We start from the raw sequence: 16,742 nt of genomic DNA, 5'->3' as shown, positions 1-16,742 counted from the left end.
AAAAAAAAAAAAAAAGGATTATTTGTGGGTTTGGGGGTTGAGTTGTATAAGTTCTTTACACATTTTGGATATTAACCCCTTATTGGATATATATATCCTATATATACATAAATATATATATGGATACCAGAGATATATATATATGTATCATTTGCAAAATTTTATCTTCTCCCATTCAGTAGGTTGCCTTGTCATTTTAATGGTTTCTTTGCTGTTGAAAAGATTTTTATTTTGGACTAGTCTCAATAGTTTATTTTTGCTTTTGTTTCCCTTGCCTGAGAAGACATATCTAGAAAGATGTTGCTAAGGCCGATGTCCAAAAGATTAGTGCCTGTGCTTTTTTTCCTAGGAGTTTTATGGCTTCAGCCGTCACACTTTGGTCTTTAATCCATTTTGAGTTTATTTTTGTGTTTGGTGTAAGAAAGTGGTCCAATTTCATTCTTTTGCATGTTGCTGTCCAGTTTTCCCAACACCCACCACCCGTCACATTTTGGTCTTTAATCCATTTTGAGTTTATTTTTGTGTTTGGTGTAAGAAAGTGGTCCAATTTCATTCTTTTGCATGTTGCTGTCCAGTTTTCCCACCACCACAGGAAAAGAGACTGTCTTTTCCCCATCATATATTCTTGTCTCCTTTGTTGCTATTTTCTTTTAGTCATTTTCTTTTTTAACAACAAAATCTATTGAGATTTTCATATGTAATTTTACAATGAGCATGCATATTCTGCTCCTTTTGAAAGCAGAAAACTTATATATATATATAAAACATATATATATATAAGGCTTTATACAAATATGTATACAGAAAATCGATAAATAGCAAAAATAAAAGCCTTAACATTAACCCAAAGAATCTGAATTAGAGAACAGGGACCTAGAAAAGTCATCAGAGATCAACTTAAACAACTCTTTCACATCATCAGACAAGGCCAGAGCGAAGAGATTTGTCCATTATTACTTAGTTAACAACAAAACAAACAGACAAACGAACAAAACCATGCATATCCCAATTCCCAGTTCAGGATTCTATAATCTCCTTAAATTAGAATTTTCCAAATTAGCCTTCCCAAGAACACAGTTGAAAATTTTCGACTTAAAGTGCCTAAGTGTGACATTAAGTCCAGTTATTGTAGTGTTAAAATTCTTTCTTTTTTAAAGTTTAAAATAGGCTACCATTTTGTCATTAAACTGTCCTTTCAGATTTACTTCATCTAAGGGAAGTAAGCAGAGATGAAAAGGCAAAACTTGAGCTTTCTCAGTGTACAGTCTGTCATCACTTCCTATCTTAAGACATACCTTTTCTACACTGAAATTCTATTCTATATATCCCACATGCCTTTTTGTAATAGAAGACATGACATATGCTATAATTAACAAAGAGTTCTGGAGTTTTGTTACTAGAACAAGAAAGTACATACCTTCTTAGATCGATTTGTGAAAAGCTTTAAAAATAGGAGCCATTTCTGTTAACTAGAAGAAGACATCTTTCAAAAATATAAAGTCTTTGTTTATACAAAGCTAACTAATTAATAACAAAACATCCCTTTCCCATCTCCTATCACTGGAGCACATCTGCTTCCCGATGAAACACTTCCTGTGGCAAAAACTACCTCCCTCCTAAGTGTAAAAGTCAAAGACACACCTGACACGTACACAACTGCTGCTTGTTGAAGAGACAAAGATATGTCCAAAAGGCCAAAGGGAGATTATTTTTATCAGACAAGTGTTGGAATCAATGATCTTTTAAAATAAGGAAGCATTTTAAAATAAAAACAAAAACAATTATGATTCCTAATGCTATTATTAAAGTCTTTTTAAAAAAAATTAAAAATAAAAACTCTGGTTTCCTCTAACCTCTCTGATCACACCTTCTCTATCTAGTCGAAATGTTGGGGAGTTTTTCAAAGTTGGGTCCTTAGCACCCCCTCTCACCATGCACATCATTCCCAGTTACCATATCATATCTCCAGTTCAGACCTTGTCTCCACTGAGCAACCTACTCATATACTCAATTTGACATTTTGTGATCTCAAAATCAAAATGTATAAGACCTAACCCATGGTCTTTTCTTTAAAATCTGGTCTCATTCCAGTGTTCCTTATCCTAATAAAGGGCACCACATCCATTCAGCTATTCAAGCCCCAAACTTCAGTCATCCCCCTCTTACCATTCAATATACAATCCATGAGTCTTGTTGATTTTCCCTCCTACGTATTAATCTACCTACTTCTTGTCTTTTCCCCTAAATTAACCTACTATCATTTCTCACCTGTATTACAACAGCCTCCAAAATTCATCTACCTACCTCTACTATGGCCCTATATAAACCATTATTCTCGCTATAGTCAAAAGAATCTTTTCAAAATACAAATTTATGGCATCCTGGTTAAAACCTTTCAGTGGTTTCCCACTACTCTTACAAAAAGCAACACAAAACAAGCCAAAATTCCTTAACATTCCCTGGTCCCTACCTACCTACCCTTCAGCTTTCCTCTTTTTTTTTTTTTTTAAGATTTTATTTATTTGACAGAGAGACAGTGAGAGAGGGAACACAAGCAGGGGGAGGGGGAGAGGGAGAAGCAGGCTTCCCGCTGAGCAGGGAGCCCAATGCGGGGCTCAATCTCAGGACCCTGGGACCATGACCTGAGCCAAAGGCAGACGCTTAACAGACTGAGCCGCCCAGGTGCCCCCCTTCAGCTTCCCTCTTAAAGACAAACTTAAATCCTTTCAGTCCTTCATACTAGCCACTTTCCTTCCCACCACAGGGTTCTTGTGCACATTGCTCCCTCTATCTATGGAAGGATCTTTCTCCCCTCATCGCCTGCCTACTCATGCTTCTGATTGCAGTTCAAGTGTTACCTCTTGGAGGAGGCCTGTCCTGAACTCCCTCAGTCAGATCTCCCTATTATAGGCCTTCACAGCCTCTCATGCATCTACTACACCTGCATTTGTATTTGGACATTTCCTTGTGAGATTATTAATCAATGCCTGTTTTACCCACAAGGCTATAATTTCCATATGTTTTTATTATTCATAGAGATCCCCACTGCTTGGCAATGATGGGCACTCAATAAATATTAAATTAATAAAATCTGAGAAAGATCTAGAATTAAAGTACCTAACTTCAGACTAATAGCACCTACTTAACATTATCTCTGATACCATGAAGATCACATCAAAATACATACTGTGGGGAGAGAGGGGCAGAGTAGGGAGAGAAAACAGTCCTATAATACACCGCAGGCAGTTGTTTTTCCTTGAACCAAAGTAGTTGTTTCTTCAAGGATATGGATAGCAAGAAGTATTAAAGGAGGAAAATAAGAACAATGCAAAATGGCAGGAGGACAAGAAAGAGGCATGAAATACTGATCTAATTAAGAAATTTTTTTTCCAGAAATACAAACTTAGTTGATGCAGAAACTGTTATCTTAAGTCACATGTATGTACGAGGCAATATAGGTTGTAAGTTACAAGGAAACAAAGAGTAGATCCCTCTCAGGCCACGTCAATCTAAGTAGAGAAGTGGTATATCAAGTACCTGTGTTAGCTGCTGAAAGAAAAGAAAAAATTTAAAGAAACAAAGAAAGGTGAAAGAATTTTCAAATAGTATTAAGTTTTATGAAGCATAATGCCATAAAATCATGTCCTCAGCTTTTCAGGACAGTACTGATTATTTAATTTTCATTCTTTTCAATATAAAGGACTCATACAGATAATAAACAAAAGTAATTTATTTTACTGTTGTAAGACTTTCCAGCAAATAAACTTTTAATCAGAAAAAAAGACAGAAAGGAGGATTTGTGGCATTTATTGTGGTCTTTAACATTCGCTTAATACGTGACCTGTGTTTATCCTATGAACCATACTTAAAGGGCATTACAGAGCTGGTAGGTGAAGTTAAAATGTAACGGAAGATTATCAGTCAATGTTTGTGAAGGACAATCAATAAGGATAATTACTACATGAATTTATGTCATGGCAGAATAATCTGAAATTATTGGGACGGATTCCCTCAAAAGTGATCCAGATTTAAATCTATTTTTTCATTGCTTCCTGTTTGGCCTCAGAAATCTGATCCTACTAAGGGCCTTTATTCCTTTAAAAAATAATTTCCCTGGTTCTCAAGTTGTGACTCAGTCTGACAGTGTCTATGTGCCTTCTGCCAGGGATCAGCTTCTCTGTGGGAACTGGAAATGTGTGCATACCCAAGAAGTGATGCAAGATCTGAACTTTCCCCAAGGGCAATGCCAGCATCCTAAGACTTCAGACTTCTATACTTCTTCCTCTCCTGAACCACTCTCTAGGAGATGGAATGCAAAAGAAATAGTTGTGCAGCCTCAGAGAAGGAAGTACTGAAAATTATACATTCATTTGCCTATTTAGTCACACTTTCAAGGGAAAAGACTGTAGGCCTCTACATTCCTTCCCATTTTCATCCCCCGTTAGATTCATTTTTAGCTTTGGAAGCTAAATTTGTACATTTATTGACTGACTGATTAAGCTAGGTAAATATGATCCATGTATCTATTCCTCTATCTCTGAAGTACTGGATTTTTTATTAAAAGAAAATTTTAAATCCACTTCATTATAAATGTGTCATCTGTAACAGCTGTCCTAAACTTATCCCAGACTGACTCAGAAGAGACATAAAACTATGAAAAGCATTCTGTAAACACTTTTAATTGTAAAGTATTTTATATGTTTTTAAAATTTCTTCTTCCTTCATGCTTCTATTGCACTAATGCATTTTCCTTTGTCTTTTAGTTTCATGTATTTCTGACTTACTCACAAGACTTTAATCTCCTCATGTTCAAGCTCCTTTGTATTCTCCAAGGTACCTAGCAGAGTACTCAGTAGGCTGTCATCAAATTTGCATTGCAATAAATTGAAGGAGTATAATAGGATACCAGACTTCTACAGTTGGTCAAGGAGAAGAAAAAAGAAACACAGCACAAAGTTACCTTAAAACTCTTGGGGCACTAGCTTTCAGCCCATTCCCCATCCTAACATCTATCTCCTCTGCCAAAAATTATTTAAAACCACTGTTGCCAGTAAGTTAGCTTAAGTGGTTTGAGTTTTTGTTTTATTTCCACCCATGTACTTTTTTCTCCCAATCTGTGTTATACAGTTAAGAAATGTGTGTGCGTTCGTCTTTCAATCAAGAGTTCTTTTTATAAGAACTTAATTCACATAAGTCTAACTTCTGAAACTAAGAAACTAGTCCCTCTTCTTTCCACAAAATGAAGCTTTCCTTCATCCAGGATGTGTAATGAGCCTTGACATTTTGCTGCAATTTATTCATTCATTTCTCATCTCATTAAGCTGATTGTTTTCATATTGTCTGCTATATGCCACAAACCGCCATAGGTCCCCAGTCTTAATGACTGTTTTTACATTTTATTTAAATGAAATATATAAATTAAAATGGTAACTGATATAATGGAGGCCTCTATGGATGAAGTGAAAGCACAGAGGATGGATTACCCAAGTCAGCTTGAGGAAGTCAAGAACATTTTGCAGAGAAGGTAATATTTCAACTGAGATTAGGCAGGTATTTACACTTAGTGAAGGTAAAGATGTAAACAGTAGAAAAGGAAATCTTATTTCAAATAATTTCTATTGAAATCAGCCCTATTCAAAGCTTGGTTCTCAGATCTCTGGAAGTCCAAAAACTATTTGCCATGAGGCTGAGTCAAGATGAATACAAAAACTGGGCACCTGGGTGGCTCAGTAAGTTAAGTGTCTGCCTTCGGCTCAGGTCATGATCCCGGGGTCCTGGGATCGAGTCCCACATCGGGCTTCCCTTCCTCTGCAAGGAGCCTGCTTCTCCCTCTCCCTCTGCCTGCCACTCTCCCTGCTTGTGCTCACTCTCTGTCAAATAAATAAATAAAATCTTAAAAAAAAAAAAAGATGAATACAAAAATAGAGAATAAGTGTTTAGAAACCTTCACAGAAATGTAATACAGCAATTTTATGTCTGTTGAATCTAATAAAAAAATACAGCTCATTTTTTATTTCATCTATCTAGCTATTAATTTTTATTGTATTTTGCTGAAGCACTGGTTCCCAACAGATTGAAAAATTTTAAAAACACACACAGATAGTCTGAGTAAGGCTGTTACTAAAATGCATCTAATTCTGACTATACCTCTCAAATTGTTCCCTATTTTAAGCTTCTTTTTGGATCTGCGGGGAACTCGGAGAGGCTTATCCTCTGACTTCAGGAAGAATTTTATGTATCAATTAGATGATCTATTTTAATTAAAGGGATCAAGCTAACAATTCAGCTATGCTGACCAAACTCCTTAAACATTTCAGTAGAGGGAGGAGCAGCTGGTTCACATTCTTTGGCACATGTTATCAAAAGTAGAAGCAACTAGATGGTGGTAGAATATTGTTCTACTTAATTTTTCTAATACTTGAAGCCATTAATCCTTGCCACTCTTTTGTGAAGTAGACCTTTGCACCTCTTTGGAATCATCTTTATTTAAAGCATACAAGTACATATAGCAATAAGACATATTTGATTCAGATATAAACTCAAATAAGGACAGGTCTTTACTATCTAAAAACGTATGCTCTAAAATTGAAAACTCACAGTGAATGCCCATTCCTGCTATAAACAGGGTTTCCCCCGCTCCCCAGGGGTTGAAACCCAAAGTTGAATATGCACAGGATCATGTACCAAAGACATAAACTCAGAAATAAAAACTCAAGTTAAGTCTTTCACCAAAATCATTAGATCATATAGTCTTTGTTCTTTAATTTGCAAAACAGTTCATTCTAGCTGATGATGGCTTCTCTTCTGTCAATCTTATCAGTAGCCACCTTCTTTTTAGATTTCAGTGAATCAGGATACCAATTTAATTTATAAAATATCTAAGGATTTGCGAGGATACAAATACACAAGGTAGCACTTAATGAACATATTTAGGTAATCTCAGAAGTATGAAACCACACACATATTTAAGATACTACTATTTAGGGCTTCATATATTTTGTTACCTCTTTTCCTCTAATTATTCAGAATATTATTTTGGTTTTACAAAGTTCTGGATGTTTATAAGTACCTTCAATTCTTTTGGTACCTATTTTTAGTTATTAGAAAATATAGATGCACACATAGGAAAGCCAAGTAGTTAGTCTATAGTGAGATGAAAAATAAAAGAAACATAAGCTAGGGGCGCCTGGGTGGCTCAGTTGGTTAAGCGACTGCCTTCGGCTCAGGTCACGATCCTGGAGTCCCGGGATCAAGTCCCACATCGGGCTCCCTGCTCAGCAGGGAGTCTGCTTCTCCCTCTGACCCGCCTCCCTCTCATGCTCTCTGTCTCTCATTCTCTCTCTTGCAAATAAATAAAATCTTAAAAAAAAAAAAAAAAAAAAGAAACATAAGCTAGACTCACTTCTTTGCTATCTGTCCATCAAAGAATAGCAAATACAGGGACACCTGGGTAGCTTGTTTAAGCGTCTGCCTTCAGCTCAGGTCATGATCCCGGAGTCCTGGGATCAAGTCCTGCATCGGGCTCCTTGCTCAGCGGGAACCTGCTTCTCCCTCTGCCTGCCGCTCCCCCTGCTTGTTCTCTCTCTCTCTCCCTCTCTCTCTCTGACAAATAAATAAATAAAAATCCTTAAAAAAAAAAAAAAGAAGAATAGGAAATACAGTCTGTAGCAAGTTTTCTCAAATTCATTTAGGTGTAATCATTTTTTGTGCTTGTTAGGGTGTGTTCTGGGGAGAACTGTCCTGTGACCGGAATGATGTTTAGCAGCATCCCTGGCCTCTACCCACTAGATACCAGAAACACACCCTTTACCTCCCTAGTCATGACCATCAAAAATGCTTCCATACACTGCCCCCAGTTGAGAACCACTGTTCAGTAATACAAAATAATAGTTTCAAACTTTTTTTTCCAACACATACCATCAGTTAAAAAAAATCTGAGCATACATCTCTATATATTTATTTATAAGTTACATACATGGACTTGTACTAATGTTATATACATTGTAAAAAATAAATAAATTTAAACAGGATGAGATAAAAAATATATTAATAGAAGTGCTAATAAATTATAACCTGAACCCCAGAGGATTATCTTCTGTACCTCCAGGGACGTACATACCACACTTGAGACAATCGGTATAAATTATTTTCACAGGTAGGAGAATTGTTTCTTTTACTGGCTTAGTTACTGATTATGACATATTCATGCCATTTATAAACTGAATATAACTCTAATATACAGTATAAAGGGATATTTTGATCTTTGTTGAAAAATGGAAATTCTAAAGGTTCTAAGAAAATATATTAATTAAATTCTTGATATTGTGAAGAAGCATGACCTTGAGACCAATGATTGAGGATGAATTCTCTGGTTGACTATGATCTTTCCTTCTCGTTTCTGGCTCAAAAAATGACAGATGCCAGTATTCATACCATTTCCCACAAAGTTCCACAACGCTTATTTTCAAACTAACTCCACTACTAGACCAGCAATTAGTTATTTTATCCTCACATGACAATCAATTCTTATTACAAGTATTTTGGGTATATATACCTGGAATTGAGCCCCATGTAGGGCTGGATGACAATAATTGCCACGGTTATTTGCCTTTATCTTAGATGCTTCTACGTGCCATATGGGTCTTAATTTTATAATGGGTGCCAATGAATGTGGCACCACATTATTAAGCAAACTTAGTATTCCCATCTAGGAAACACTGAATGAAAACAAAAGAAACAGCTAAGGGATAGCACTCAATTTTGGCGGGGGGGTAAAAATTCGAGAAATTAGGTACTTTTCATGACACCTGTAGTTCTTCATCCAAGAACAACATAATCTAGTTCACATTTAGGCTAATATATATTTATTAGTATTTATAAATTATATATTATAAATATATAAATATAATATATATATAATTATATATTTATAAATACTAAGTATAATTTACCTATTAAATAGTAATACTCAGTCTATAAATGTTTGAATTAAAAATAGAATCAGAAAGTAAGTTAAAGGATTTTACTATTGTTAGGTTTTATTTAAACATGCTTTGTGGTAGGAAATATTTTAAATAATGTGTGAAGTCAAATTACTTTAGTGGTAGACTTTTTGGTGACATAATTAATATTCTGCTAAAAATGAAACTGTAGTCATTCATTTCCTGCCATGACCAAGTAACTGATACTGAGTTTGCCATCCTGCTGTAAACAACTAGAAAACCAGACAAAACATTTGACACAAGTTCTCACATATTAGAAAACAGGAAGCACAGGACTACGATCCCTAGTAGAAGGAAATCATATCAGATAAACCTGGATTTCAAGCTAGAGACACTTTCTGAATACTGGCATATGGAGAGGAACACAAGCAGAACACAATGGTCTCAGTGAATATGAGGAGACAGAAGTGGAAGTTCAGGGAGACCGAGGCTGATGGAATTTGCAGGGTAAAGTACTAGAGAAAAGGAAATTACACAAAGAGATCCAGAAATTTGCATGGGGATCTGAGTTACTGGTTGCATAATTAGGCTACATGTGTGTAGGATTAAACTTCATGACTACTAGCAAAGACAGCTGCTAAACAGCTATAAGCTGGAAAATTTTTACAGCTCACTCAGGACTGGAGGATATTTGAAATCCCTCAAACAAAAGAAGACACCTTGTTTAATAACCAAAACATTTGTACATATCTTCAAAAGGTAACACATTGGTAGTAGAATTAAATTAGCCCAAGAAAAAAGGCTATTTCAGGGCGCCTGAGTGGCTCAGTTGGTTAAGCGATTGCCTTCGGCTCAGATCATGATCCTGAAGTCCCGGGATAGAGTCCCACATCGGGCTCCTGGCTCAGTAGGGAGCCTGCTTCTCCCTCTGACCCTCTCCCCTCTCATGCTGTTTTTCTCTCTCTCTCTCTCTCAAATAAATAAAATCTTTAAAAAAAATTTTTTTAAGGTTATTTTATTTTTTAAATTATTTTTTAAAGATTTTTATTTATTTATTTTGTCAGAGACAGAGAGCGCACAAGCAGGGGGAGTGGCAGGCAGTGGGAGAGGGAGAAGCAGGCTCCTCGCTGAGCAGGGAGCCCAATGCGGGGCTTGATCCCAGGATTCTGGGATCACGACCTGGCCAAAGGCAGCCACTTAACCGACTGAGCCACCCAGGCGTCCCGATAAAAGGCTATTTTAGACCCACCCATATACAGCTTGAAAATCAAGCCTCAAAATTGACAGCTGATTCTCAAGAAATGTAAACTCAGTCATAATTAAAGACAACAAAAAGCAAAAATTCAACAATGTAAAATTCACAATGTCCAATATCCATTCAAAAATGACTACCCATAATATGAAGTAGGAAAATGTGAAACAAAACAGGAAAATTAATCAGTAGATAATATGCCAGAAACGAAAGAGACGATAAACTGAGCAGCCAAAGACTACAAAAAGTTATTATAAATGCTTAAGGACTTAAAGGAAGATAGGATAACAAAGAGAAATGGAAGATAGTTTTTAAAGAACCAAATGGAATTTATGGAACTGAAAAATACAATATCTGAAATGAAAATTTTATGTAATGGTCAGAAGAGCAGATTATATTTCATAAAAAAAAAATCAGTGAACATGGAGACAGAGCAATTCAAAATATAAAAATTAAAAAACAGGAGTTGGGAAGGGAGACTGAAAATAATGACCAGTAGTCTGTGGAACCATATCAAGCAATTCCTGAAGGAGAGAAAAAAAGAGGGAACAGAAATAAAGTTGAAGAAATAGGCTGAAATTTTTTTAAATTTTAACTTAAATTAAAATTAACTTAAAAAAAAAATCCACAAAACCAACAACAAATCCCAAGTAAGATAAACCCAAGGAAACCACACCAAGACACAAAATAATTTAACTGCTAAAAAATAGTTATGAAGAGAAAAATAATAAAGTCAGCCAGAGGGTTGGGGGACATAACAGGAAGAAGAACAAATAGGAGAACGACTGTTGATTACTCATCAGAAAAAAATCAAACTTCAAGATGATGGAACAACATTTTTATGCAGAGAAAAAAAATCTGTTATACTAAATTCTATGTTTAGCAAAAAACCTATTTAAAAATGAAGGCAAGGGGTGCTTGGGTGGCTCAGTCATTAAGCATCTGCCTTCGGCTCAGGTCATAATCCCAGGGTCCTGGGATCGAGCCCCATGTTGGGCTTCCTGCTCGGCCGGGAGCCTGCTTCTCCCTCTCCCGCTTACCCTGCTTGTGTTCTCTCTCGTTGTCTCTCTCTGTCAAATAAATAAATAAAATCTTAAAAAAAAAAAAAAAAAAGACCAAAAGAAAAAAAAAAAGACATTTATGGAAAAAAACAGATGCTGAGTGAATTCACTGTCAATAGACCCCACTGGGGCCTAAAAGAAGCAGAGAAAAATAAAATTTGAACAGAAATCAATGGAATTGAGCACAGGAAAAAAATTGAAAAAAAAAAATTAACAAAACCAAAACCTAGTCTTTTGAAAGGAGAAACAAAAGCAATAAGTCTCTATTCAGGATAACCAAAAGTGAGACAAAAGACACAAATTATTAATATCAGGAAAAAAAGAGAGAAGTCATAACTGCTGATCACATGAACATTACAAGGATAATAAATGAATATTACAAACAACTCTTTGCTCACAAAAATGATAATGAAACATTTCTTGAAAGACATAACTTCCCAAAACTGACACTAAATACAATAGATCATCTTAACAGTCTATGATATAAAGGAAATTGAATAATTAAGAATCTCCCAAAAAAACAGAAAACCAGGCCCAGATGGTTTCAATGTTGAATTCTACCAAACATACAGGGAACAAGTAATGCTAATTCTCCATAATCTCTTTAATAAAACAGAGGCAGAGAAACCACCTTCTAACTTAGTTGACCAAGCCAGCATTACATCAATTCCAAAATCAGAGACATTACTAGAATGAAAAAACATGTCTTGTAAACATAGACAATAAAAATCCTCAATAAAATATTAGCAAGTCAAATCCAGCAATGTATAAAAACTGTACACCATAAGCAAATGGGATTCCAGACATGCAAAATTAGTTCAACATCTGAAAATTACCTAAACCTACCATACAAACAGGACAGAGAAGAAAAATCATACAATCATATCATCTGAGGACAAAAAGAAAAAAAAATTTGAAAAAAATATCCAATAATCATTCATGAATTAAAAAACAAACCCCCAGGGCGCCTGGGTGGCTCAGTCGGTTAAGCGACTGCCTTCGGCTCAGGTCATGATCCTGGAGTCCTGGGATCGAGTCCCGCATCGGGCTCCCTGCTCACTGGGGAGTCTGCTTCTCCCTCTGACCCTCCTCCCTCTCGTGCTCTCTGTCTCTCATTCTCTCTCGCAAATAAATAAATAAAATCTTAAAAAAAAAAAAAAAAAAAAAAAACCAGCAAATTTATTCAACTTCAGAAAGAAAATCTACAAAAAAACTTATAGCTAACATCCTATCTAATTTGAAAAACTGACACTTTCTCCCTAAGATGGGAAATAAGGCAAGGATATGCTTTCTCTCCATTCCTATTCAACATCCTACTATAAGTTTTAACAAGTGCACTAAGACAAAATAAATAAAAGTCATCTAGACTAGAAAGACAGAAATAAAACTGCCTTTATTTACAGATGACATGAATGTCTGTGGAGAAAAATGCAGAATCCACAAAAAATTGGAACCAATAAGCAGGTATAGCAAGGTCACAGGATACAAAGTTAAAACAAAAGTCAATCATTTCCCCTTATATCAACAATGAACAACTGAAATTGCAAATTTCTTTAAAAATACTGTTTACAATAGCATCTCTCCTAGACCTAAAAAAGAAAAGAAATACTTAGGTATAAATCTAACAAAATATGTACAGACTCTGTATGTAAAAACTACAAAATACAAATGAAAGAAATCAAAGATCTAAATAAATGAAAAGATATTCCCTATTAATGAATTGGAAGACTCATTATTAGAAAAGTGATAATTCTCCAAACTTGATCTATATATTCAATCCAATTACAGTAAAATTCCTAGCAAGTAACTTTTTGGATACCAACAAACTATTTCAAAAGTTTGTATGAAATGGAAAAAAGATTAAGAATATCCAACATAATACTGAAAAAAGAACAAAGATAGAGGGTCACACTACCAGATCTTAATACTTATTATAAAGCTACAGAAATCAAAACAGCATGTTACCGGCAAAAGAATAAACAAATATATCAATAGAACAGAACAGAGAGCCTGGAAACAGACCCATGCATATATAGTTAAGTGATTTCTGATAAAAGCCAAAAAGGCAATTCAGTGGAGAAAGTACAGTCTTTCAACAAATGGTGTTAGAACACTGGATGTCTACATGTAAAACAATGAACTTTGACACAGATCTAACATCTTTCATCAAAATTAGCTAAAAATGCAAATGCAAAACTATAAAACTTCTACAAGAAAACATAAAATTCTACATGACCAGTTTCGATTAAAAAAAAAAAACATTAAGTAGGACTTTATTAAAAACTGCTTTGCAAATGGACACTGCTAACAAAAAAAGAGAAACCAGAAACTTTGGAGATATTTATAGAACAGTTACCTGATAAAAAGACTTGTACTCAAAATACACAAACAACCTTTAAAACCCAACAGTAAGAAAATAACCCAATTAAATGGGCAAAGGATCTGAAGAGACACTTCACCAAAGAAAATATACAAATAGTAAATATGCATATGAAAAGATGATCATCTTCAACTGAAGAAATTCAAATGAAAACAACAATAAGATATCACTACACACCTATCAGAATAATTAAAATCCAAAAAACTGATAATACCAATTGCTGGTGAGGATGCAGAGCAACAAGAACTCTCATTCATTGCTGGTAAGAACGCAAAATTGTACAGATGCTGTGAAATACACTTTGGCAATTTCTTACAAATCTTACAAAAAACACACATACACACACACACACACACATAATCTTATACAGTCGCACAACCCAGCAATCTTGCCCCTAGGTCTTCACAAAATTATTTAAAAACTTATGTCCATACCAGGGCGCCTGGGTGGCTCAGTCGTTAAGCATCTGCCTTCAGCTCAGGTCATGATCCCAGGGCCGTGGGATTGAGCCCCGCATCAGGCTCCCTGTTCGGCGGGAAGCCTGCTTCTCCCTCTCCCACTCCCCCTGCTTGTGTTCCCTCTCTTGCTGTGTCTCTCTCTGTCAAATAAATAAAATCTTAAAAAATAAAAAAACTTATGTCCATACAAAAACCTGCACAGGAATGTTCTTAGCAGCCTTATGTATAATCACCAAAAACTAGAAACAACCAAAAGTCCTTCAATAGATAGTGGCTATTCAACAAAAGACAGGGATGAGCTATAAAGCCAAAGACATGAATTTTAAATGTACATTAAGTTAAAAAAAAAAGTATATTAAGTGCACAAAACCAGTTTGAGAATTCTATATAATCTATGATTTCAACTGTATGACATTCTGGAAAACAAAACTATAGCGATGGTAAACAGATCAATAGCTGCCCAAAAATTGAGACAATAGGAATGTTAAATAGCTGAAGTACAGAAAAAATTTTTTAAGTGGTACTCTCCTGTATAATACTGTAATGGTCAATACATGACACTATACATGTGTCAAAACCCATAGAAGTATATAGCATAAATGAGCACATCTTAAAGGATACATATTAAAAATAAAACATTTAGGGGGCGCTTGGGTGGCTCAGTCGTTAGGTGTCTGCTTTCAGCTCAGGTCATGATCCCAGGGTCTTGGGATCGAGCCCCGCATCGGGCTCCCTGCTCAGCAGGAAGCCTGCTTCTCCCTCTCCCACTCCCCCTGCTTGTGTTCTCTCTCTTGCTGTCTCTCTCTGTCAAATAAATAAATAAAATCTTTAAAATAAATAAATAAATATACCGTTTAGGCAGTTGGGGGATCCCAGGATTAAATGCAGAATGTAATAAAACAATCTATCTCTAACATGAATGTGTGAAACAATCTCACTAAAGCAAGTTGGGGAAGGGACAGATGTTACCCTAAGTAACTCTGGAAATTAGTGAAGTCTGTAACACTAAAAGAAATTACATATATACAACATACTTTAGCAGATAAAGCTGCTTCCCACAGGGAGCTCTATTAACAATTCTGAGATCTCTATACATGTATATTGGAATTGAACAAGTAAACGGCCATCAGATTGTGGGAGCAAGGATTCTCAGGGTTGGAGTGGGAGTTTACAGATAAGCCATGGAAGGAAGGTAGAATGATCTATGCGGTAATAAAGGAGTTGGAGACATCAGCGTGAACTCATGTTTCTCGTGAGTTTATATAGATACAGACAGTTATATTTGAAATATACTAATATGTGTATATACAAAGGTTAGTATACAAGCATCTGTCCACTGAGAGGGCCTAGAAGCAACAGTGCCCCAGTATAAATAAGCACACACCGTGCCCAAATCTTGAGTTCTAAGACAATTCTCCAATAAAAGGAATGGGGCTCTTTGGGAGAAATGGCTAACTCTAGGACAGGGGTAGGAAATATATTAGATGGGTCTGGAGCATCTTGTAGTGCCAGAAAGTAAAGAAAGTGCTCAAACAAAAGCACAATGATGAGGTATGTCAAAAGGACAAGAAGCAAACTGAAAGCGCTCTCCATGGCTAAAGTTAGAAAAATGTGAAGAACAGAAAATATAAAGTACTACTGAATTATAACCCAAGTATTAAATAAATATCCATGAATTTATAGTGATAAAAATAAATGAGGGGGGATGGACAAGTAGGAAATAACAAATCTCCTATGCACAACAATTTCAAATAATTTATGTAGATGTTCCATCTTCAAGGAGATAGACATAACTCCATCATTCCTTAAGTGTACTGATCAGTGGACTTCCTTCCAACAGTATAGGAAATAAAGAAAAAAAGTAATTACAGTGAAGAAACTTAAACACTACCTCAGTCAGGTGATCAAGGTCAACACCAAAAGTGTTACAACATTTTCTTAAACCTAAGACCTGAAATAGTAACAGTACTAGATGAAAACATAGCAATAGAACTTCTTGACATTGGTCAGGATAATGATTTGGGGGACATGACCTCAAAAGCACAGGCAACAAAAGCAAAAATATTGACAAACGGGATTACAGCAAACTAAAAAGCTTCCACACAGCAAAGAAATAACAGAGTGAAAAGGCAGCCTATAAATGGGATAAAATATTTGCTTACCATATCTGCTAAAGTGTTAATATCCAAAATGCATAAGGGACTCCAACAACTCATAGTAAAAAACCAAATAAGCTGATATTAAAAAATGGGCAAAGGCCCTGAATACACATTTCTCAAAAGAACACATACAAAAGGCTAAAAGATATATAAACGGGTGTTCAACATCACTAATCATCAGGGAAATGCAAATCAAAACCACAATGGGGGTATCACCTACACCTGTTAAAAAGGCGATTATCAAAAAGACAAGAGATAACAAGTGTTGGTGAGGATGTAGAAAAAAGGGAACCCTCATGCGCAGATGGTGGGCATGTAAATTAGTACAACCACGTGGAAAATAGAATGGAGGTTCCTCAAAAAATGAAAAATAGAACTACCATATGATCCAGCAATCTCACCTCTGGGTATATATCAAAAGGAAATGAAATCTGGATCATGAAGAGACATCTGCACCCCCATGTTCTCTTTAGCATTATTCATAATAGCC

The 16,742-nt window shown here is 35.6% G+C and overlaps 1 protein-coding gene and 1 long non-coding RNA gene across 6 annotated transcripts in view; both read right to left on the bottom strand.

Moving 5' to 3' along the window:
• RASAL2 (RAS protein activator like 2) overlaps window positions 1–16,742 on the bottom strand; it is a 340,956-nt gene that overhangs the window by 227,478 nt on the left and 96,736 nt on the right. The gene's annotated exons all lie outside the window — the stretch shown is intronic.
• Window positions 3,397–9,853, bottom strand: LOC145722292 (uncharacterized). The gene is made up of 2 exons (XR_014146439.1): window positions 7,403–9,853; window positions 3,397–7,186 (listed from the first exon to the last, which is right to left on the bottom strand). It is a non-coding gene; the product is annotated as an uncharacterized LOC145722292 (long non-coding RNA).

The sequence above is a fragment of the Leptonychotes weddellii genome, chromosome 6, assembly GCF_054177405.1.
Source record: "Leptonychotes weddellii isolate Sample4059 chromosome 6, ASM5417740v2, whole genome shotgun sequence".
NCBI lineage: Eukaryota > Metazoa > Chordata > Mammalia > Carnivora > Phocidae > Leptonychotes > Leptonychotes weddellii.
Note: the sequence above shows the minus strand (reverse complement) of the source record. Positions and strands in the feature narration are given on the sequence as shown.